Source organism: Apium graveolens, chromosome 8 (genome assembly GCF_009905375.1).
Source record: "Apium graveolens cultivar Ventura chromosome 8, ASM990537v1, whole genome shotgun sequence".
Taxonomy (NCBI): domain Eukaryota; kingdom Viridiplantae; phylum Streptophyta; class Magnoliopsida; order Apiales; family Apiaceae; genus Apium; species Apium graveolens.
In genome coordinates this window covers 210,688,693-210,697,175 of record NC_133654.1, presented here as the reverse complement: position 1 = coordinate 210,697,175, position 8,483 = coordinate 210,688,693, and the positions used below count along the sequence as shown (strand labels likewise).

Sequence of the window (8,483 nt, the reverse complement as noted above, 5' to 3'; positions counted from 1 at the left end):
CCGATGTTAAATGGGGGGGTCTTTAACATCACCCACGAAGACATCGGATTTTTGCATTCATAGACATCGGTTTTTAGCCGATGTCTATTGACGTTTTTCTAGCAGTGCATGATCACGGTTAGCCCATAATAGACCATATTTTTTTTCTTTTCTTTATTTTTCTTTATTTTTTTATATTTTTTTTCAATTTCTGAGCAAGTACGTTTCGCTCCATCTTGCTCAACCCTAGACTACTCGTATACAATACGAGCCGGCTACTAGCCATTTGACGCCTAGCCACAACTAGCAATGAATTCCAATTTTTACTCCAATTTTATCTTTTCATGCCTTTTATCATTAAGAGAGCCTATCATACATTCTAAGCATAAGCAATAGATTAACCTCAAAAACCATCAAACCATGACAACAATCTAGTCCTTAAGCATTCTCTAAGACTTAGTAAAATTACAAGTGTTTCTAGCATGCATGCCAACCTAACAAGATTCAACATCACTCTAGCGCTATCACTACACTCGCATCAATATCATATATCAATCGGTAAGCAACACAAAGGGATCATGGTATATGCATGAGCTATATGTCATGATAAATAAAGCTTATAAAATAAAAAAAAACTATATAAAAAAACTGCATGACAAAAATATGCAACTATATGAACTAAACTAACATGAAAATACAACTACATGACACACATAAAAATATGTTTCTTAACTACCACCCCCAAACTTAAAATCTTCACTGTCCCCAGTGAAGGTAATAGAAAGGAACACAGGGTATACCTACTCAGAAGAATCATTATCATCATAATCACCCTCATAGGGTGGAGTGTCAGGAGGTGGGTAAGCAGCATCCTCACCAAAAACGGGCCACTAGATGTCAGCTTCAAGGCCTCTAAATGTAGTCCCTAGTTCTAGGGTGAGCTCCTGCGCAAACCTACTCTGTGACTCATACATCACAACCATCCTCTTGGAAAGCCTCCTGTACTGGACATTAGCCAATCCCGAACCATCTCCTCCCTGGGCTCTCGAAGAACCTACCTCCCCCTAAGCCTGACTGGACCTAGCCATGGTAGCATCAGCTACTGGACATCCTCTTAGGAGATGATATCCCAAACCATGTGACTCGGGCTCTCCACCCGTCCACTCCTGCATCGCTTTCAGCGTCGCTGAATCAATAGGAGTGGCCGACATCTGCAACTGCTCATAAAAATGCCACTGGACTCCAACTGCCTTGCACAGCTTGGTGACTATAGAGGCATACGGGATAGAAGACTGCGACTTCCCCCTCAAAAACTTCAAAATCCCTTGGTAGATGAACTCACCAAGGTCCACATAATACTCCTCATCCAGAATCGTCCACAACAACCTCGCCCTCTCAACTGTAACCTCATGTGCATGCAAAGAAGGCAGAATATTAGCACAAATAAATGCATTCTAGCACGAGCATACCTGTTCATCGCGACAACAGGGAAATAACGATAATCGTTGGATCCCCTTTTAAATTTCCACACTATACCCGGCTGACAGAGAGTAGCAATAATCAAGTCTGAATCAAAATCCTCAGGGGCCTTTTCATTCCAATTCTCCACCTGAAGTTTCCTTTGTCGCTGCCCAATAACACGGTGAATCGCCTCGAGCTAATAATCAACAGTAAGCCCACGAACAACAGAAAACCCATTCTTGTCGGCCTTGGCATTCGCATAGAACTCGCGAACAACACTCAGCGGGAAAGCCTCAGGTGACTCGCAGAAGGTCATCCATCCCTTTTCAGCAATCATCAGTAACAACTCACCATCCCTCCCTGATGGCAAAAACCCCCTGTCCTTCATAATCGGCTTAGTAAGCAGCTTGGCATACTCCTCCTCAGCAGCCCTATCCAATAATCGGGGCCTCACAGTAGTACTCCTCGAAGAATCAGTAACAGTCGGATTGGTGCTGTTGCTACCCATAGTTCTTGATCTCTTTGGGGCCATGGAAACTGAGAATTAGAGTTGAAGAGTTGTGTTTTGTGTGTAGGAGAGAGTTTATAGAGTTTAAAGTGTATGGGAAGTGTATGGAGAAGTTGTATGTATATATAGGGTAAGATTAAGGTTAAAAATTGAGTAGGAGTGGGGATTGTGGCTAATTTGTAGAAGGAAATCGTGGGTAATGGGGTAATGGTTCTGTGGTTTATGTTTTTGATTTTTGTGTTTTCTCTTTTTTTATAGGATGAAAACCGTTTTTTCAAGGTTTAGGTCCGCATGCGGTCGCCTGCAAGGTCTTTGGGAAAAAAAATTTCTGCCAACATTTTTCTGATTTTTTTGGGGTTTTGGATAAAGTACTAAATTCTAAGGGTTCCTATGGTCTCATATCTTGGGTTGCCTCCCAAGAAGCGCTTTTGTTACGTTATTAGCTTGACGTAGAGTAATGCGATCAAGTTGATAATAAAACGACACTAACCACTTCACAGTTTGCCATATCCCCATAATAGTGCTTCAATCTCTGACCATTTACTTTGAATGCTTGGCCCAGATCATTCTCAAAAATCTCCACCGCTCCATGTGGAAACAGTTTTGACAATAAATGGTCCAGACCACCTTGATTTCAAATTTCAAGGAAAAAGTCGGAGACGAGAGTTGAATAGAAGAACTTCTTGCCCCAACACGAATGACTTAGGAGATAGCTTCCTGTCATGCCACCTTTTTACTTTTTCCATGTACATTTTGTTGTTTTCGTACGTTTGAAGTCGAAATTCATCAAGTTCATTTAACTGAAGCATTCGCTTCTTCCCAGCTGTATCTAGATCAAGGTTTAACTTATTCAATGCCCAATAAGCCTTATGCTCAAGCTCCGCAGGTAAATGACATCCCTTACCATAGAAAAGTTGAAACGGGGACATCCCAAGTGGAGTCTTGTATGCTGTTCTATAAGCCCAAACAACTTCATCAAGCTTCAAAGACCAATCTTTCCTAGACGGACAAATGACTTTCTCTAGAATGCGCTTGATCTCTCTATTCGACACTTCAGCTTGACCATTAGTTTGCGGATGATAGGCAATAGCAATGCGATGATTCACATTGTAGCGTTGCATCATAGAAGTGAACTTACGATTGCAAAAATGCGACCCTTCATCACTTATGATAACTCGTGGTGTTCCAAACCTTGTGAATATCTGCTTATGAAGAAAACTCAACACTACCTTTGCATCATTAGTCGGCAGAGCCTTGACTTCTACCCATTTCGAGACATAATCAACATCCAGCAAGATATACTGATTATTGTAGGAAGAGATAAATGGTCCCATGAAATCGATTCCCCAAACATCGAAGACCTCAACTTCAAGCATCACATTTAAAGGCATCTCATCCTTTCTGGTAAGATTCCCAACTCTTTGGCAATGATCACACCTTAAAACGAACTGATGTGCATCCTTAAACAACGTAGGCCAGAAAAAACCTGCTTGAAGAATACGAGCTGCTGTTTTTTCACCACCATAATGTCCACCATAAATTGTGGAATGATAGTCTCGTAATATCCCCTCCGTCTCACAGAATGAGACACATCTCCTGATGATCTGGTCAGCTCCTTGTCTAAACAAATATGGTTCATCCCACATGTACCACTTCACCTCATGCAGAAACTTCTTCTTTTGAGCCACATTCAAATTAGGAGGCATTATATTGCTAACAAGATAGTTCACAATGTTTACGAACCATGGTTCTTCCTCTTGAATTGTGAACAACTGCTCATCCAGAAAAGATTCACTGATCAATGTCTCATCATGTGAAGTAGAATCAGGATTCTCCAATCTAGAGAGATGGTCAGCTACTTGATTTTCAGTACCTTTTCGATCCTTGATCTCTAACTCAAATTCCTGTAGCAAGAGCACCCAATGAATAAGTCCAGGCTTCGAATCCTTCTTTGAGACCAGATAGCGGATGACAGCGTGATCAGTGAATACTGTCACCTTTGTCCCAAGTAGATAAGATCGAAATTTTTCGAAACCAAAAATTATAGCCAAGAGCTCCTTCTCAGTAGTGGTGTAGTTCAGTTGAGCTCCATTTAGCGTCTTACTAGCATAGTAGACCACATGAAAGATATTAGACTTCCGCTGCCCAAGAACTGCTCCCACAGCATAATCACTTGTATCACACATCATCTCAAAAGGTTCTTTCCAATCAGGTGCCGTAATAACTAGTGCAGTGATTAAACTCTTCTTAATAGTCTCGAATGCTGCCAAACATTCATCATCAAATTTGAACCCCACATCTTTCTCGAGCAAGTTGCACAACAGCTTAGATATCTTAGAGAAGTCCTTGATGAAACGCCGATAAAAACCCGCATAACCAAGAAAACTACGGATTCCTTTCACAGAAATAGGTGGCGGAAGATTTTCAATGACTCCCACCTTGGCTTTATCCACCTCAAGACCCTTACTAGAGACCTTATGCCCAAGAATGATGCCTTGCTGCACCATGAAGTGACATTTTTCCCAATTGAGCACCAGATTGGTTTCCACACACCTTTTGAGCACCAAACGGAGATTATTCAAGCATTTATCATACGAATGTCCAAAGACGGAGAAGTCGTCCATGAACACTTCGACATTATTTCCAATCATATCAGAGAATATAGCCATCATGCATCTCTGAAAAGTGGCAGGTGCACCACATAAGCTAAAAGAAACTCTGCGAAAAGCAAACGTGTCGAATGGACAAGTGAAAGTAGTCTTCTCTTGATCTTCTGGTACAATGCAAATATGATTGTAGCCCGAATAGCCATCCATAAGACAATAATACTCATGAACAGCCAACCTATCAAGCATCTGATCAATAAATGGAAGAGGGAAGTGATCCTTCCTTGTGGCTTTATTCAACTTCCTGTAGTCCATGCATACCCTCCATCATGTGACTGTTCGAGTGGGGATGAGCTCGTTCTTCTCATTTGCTACCACAGTAATACCTCCTTTCTTAGGTACACATTACACGGGGCTCACCCAAGAACTGTCAGAAATAGGATATATAATTCCTGCATCTAGCCACTTTAGAATTTCTTTCTTCACCACTTCTTTCATGAAAGGATTAAGCCTTCGTTGTTACTCAACAGTTGGCTTTCTACCTTCCTCTAGCAGAATTTTATGCATGTAGTACGAAGGGCTGATCCCTTTTATATTTGCTATAGTCCATCCGATGGCCGATTTGAATTCTCTTAAAATACTCAAGAGCTTGTCCTCATCACTACCTGAAAGGTCAGATGCAATAATAACAGGTAAAGTAGATGCATCACCTAAAAAAGCATACCTCAAGTGTTCATGCAATGGTTTAAGCTCCAAAGTAGGTGCTTCCTCAATAGATGGTTTGAGCTTTCCCTCAACATTCTTGAGATCAGTATTACCAAGAGATTCAAATGGCATGTCTAGCTTTCGTTTCCAAGGAGACGCATTTAGATATTGTAACTGCTCATTGCCTTCCTCATCATCACTGTCAAATCCCCCCAATAAGGCTTTTTCTAAGGCATCATACCTTAGCACATGATCAAGTTCTAAAATAACTACAGAGTCGACCAAATCCATCTTGAAGCACTCCTCATCTTCCGTAGGGAATTTCATTGCATTGAACACATTGAATGTCACATCCTGATCTTGCACCCTCATAGTAAGTTCACCCTTTTGCATATCTATCAAGGTAAGGCCTGTAGCCAAGAAAGGTCTTCCCAAGATTATGGGAATCTTCTTATATTCCTCGAAATCCAGAATGACAAATTCTACAAGAAAGATGAGCTTGTCCACCTTTACTAGCACATCCTCCACGATGCCCCATGAGTATGTAATAGAACGATCAGCCAATTGTAGAGACATGTAGGTGGGCTTGGATCAGGCAAATTCAGCTTTTTGGAGATAGACAACGACATCAGATTGATGCTTGCTCCCAAATCGCAAAGGCACTTGTCGAATGACAACTTGCCAATGGTGCAAGGAATGGTGAAGCTACCTGGATCCTTAAGCTTTGGAGGTAACTTTTGTTACAGCATGACACTGCATTCTTTCGTCAGAGCGACGGTATCAAGATCATCCAGTTTCACCTTCCTTGAAAGAATACCTTTCAAGAATTTTGCATAACTAGGCATTTGCTCCAGAGCCTCAACGAAAGGTATGTTGATGTGAAGTTTCTTGAACACCTCCAGAAACTTACCAAATTGCTTGTCCAGCTTTTGTTTTTGCAATCTCTTAGGAAAAGATGGTGGAGGATAGAGCAGTTTCTCCCCTGTATTACCCTCAGGAAGAGTGTGTTCAACAGTAGTCTTCCTTGATTCCCCCTCTTTCTCCTTTTGTTTTTCTTCTTCATCTACAACTTCAACTTCTCCAGTTTTTGCTTTTTCAGCATCAACAACTTTTCCAGACCTTAAGGTGATAACTTTGACTTGCTCTTTAGCTTCCTTCCTGCCTGGAACTTCAGTATCGCTGAGAAGTGTGCCAGGTTGATGATTGAGCAATGCATTGGCTATTTGTCCAATTTGATTTTCCAAGGTCTTGATAGAAACAGCCTGACTTTTGCAAAATAGCTTTAACTCCACAAAATTAGCACTAGAAGGTGGAGCAGCACCTCCTTGTTGAGGATATTGTTGCCTTTGAGCATATTGCTGAGGTTGCTGGAATCCGGGTGGATTAAAATGTTTACTTACAGCTTGCTGATATGGTTGCTGAACAACATTCTGATTATTGCTCCAGCTAAAATTGGGATGATTTATGTTATTAGGATGATAAGTAGCGGGCACGGGCTGCTGCGATCTCTGAAATTTGTTCACATACTGAACAAATTCATTAACAAGAGAACACTGATCCGTAGCATGAGAGCCTGCATAAAGCTCACAGACATACTAGTTGATTTACTCCATAGTTGGCTAAAGAATCAACCTTCATAGACAGCGCTTGGAGCTGCGCTGCATCAACTTCCAGAATACCTGCTACCTTCCCAGGCATCATCCTTTGAGTTGGGTTTTCATACTCGTTTGCAGCCATAGTTTTAATGAGATTATAAGCCTCAGTATAGCTTTTCGCCCACAAAGCGCCTCCAGAAGCTGTATCGAGCATGGGCCGAGATTGTGCCCCCAAACCATTGTAGAAACCAGTGATCACCATCTAGTCAGGCATACCATGATGTGGACACTTTCTCAACATCTCCTTGTAACGCTCCCAAACTTCGCACATAGATTCTCCTTGTTGCTGCGCAAACTGAGTAAGAGCACTCCTCATGGCTGCAGTCTTGGCCATTGGATAGAACTTCACCATAAACGTTTACGCGAGATCTTCCCAGGTAGTGATGGACCCAGCTGGTAAAGAATGTAACCAGTTCTTAGCTTTGTCCCTCAGAGAGAATGGGAAAAACCTCAGCTTGATAGCCTCATCAACAACACCATTATATTTGAAAGTACTACAGATCTCGACAAAATTCTTGATATGCATGTTGGGATCTTCAGTCGCAGCACCTCTGAAAGAAACATAATTCTGCACCATCTGAGTAGTGCCCGGCTTGATTTCAAAAGTATTGGCCTGAATAGCCGGATGAATGATGTTTGACTGAATGTCATCAATTGTAGGCCGAGAAAAGTCCATAAAAGCTGGATCAGCTTAAACTATACGATCACCCATTATTACAGGTTCTTTCTTTTCACTCTCTTTATCCGAATCTTCAAAAACTATCTTCTCCGGAAAGTCAATAGCTGTGTCTGTCTTCTCAGCCGTATCTAGATTTCTCTTACGGGTGCGAAAATGTGTTTGCATAAACGCTCGGTAGAGTACCTGAAACACAACCGGAAGCAATAAGTAACAAGTTGTAATAACCCCAATTTTTGAGAAATTTTGAAACCCTTATGAATAGTGTTTTTGCTGAACGAGAAAACTTTTCATGCCACGCTATGTAGGGGTTCTGTTATTGATCTTATGGGATATTATTAGTACTCTATGAAGTTATAAGTGTATGTAAAGATCGTCAGAATCCAATTCCGAACACTTTGGTTTTTCCCGGAAATCCACAAGATACGGAGAGAATTGAGTATAAGGTAACAGGATAAAAAGGATTTAAATTAAAGGATTATAATAGAGGATCATAAAAAGGAATATAATGTATTGAGAAAGGTTAAGGGAACCTAAGTAATAAGATCCCGGGTATGATCCTTCAAACGATAAACGAGAACGAAAGTTAAGCGAACCGTATAACAGATCAGCGGTCATTAGGCAAACGATTAGGAAAATAATCAAAGGGATTAGTGGGAATGATGTCATCCAACCAATAGAAAGAGGACAAGGAAGTGAGGATGACATCATGAGGGTGACATAAGCATGACATAGGGACCCAAAGGTGAAAATATTTTCTAAAACCGGGAGTCGAGGATCCCGAGTAGATTTTGTATATATGGATATGGATATATATATATATATTTATATATATATATATGATCATAGTTTTCAAAACTATTAATCGAATAAGGTTTATTCGATAGCTTTAA

At 40.9% G+C, this 8,483-nt stretch overlaps 1 non-coding gene across 1 annotated transcript; it reads left to right on the top strand.

Annotated features, from left to right (window-relative positions):
• The first annotated feature begins 7,126 nt into the window (after positions 1-7,126).
• Positions 7,127-7,234, top strand: LOC141681408 (small nucleolar RNA R71). The gene has a single exon (XR_012558844.1). It is a non-coding gene; the product is annotated as a small nucleolar RNA R71 (small nucleolar RNA).
• The last annotated feature ends 1,249 nt before the right edge of the window (positions 7,235-8,483 follow it).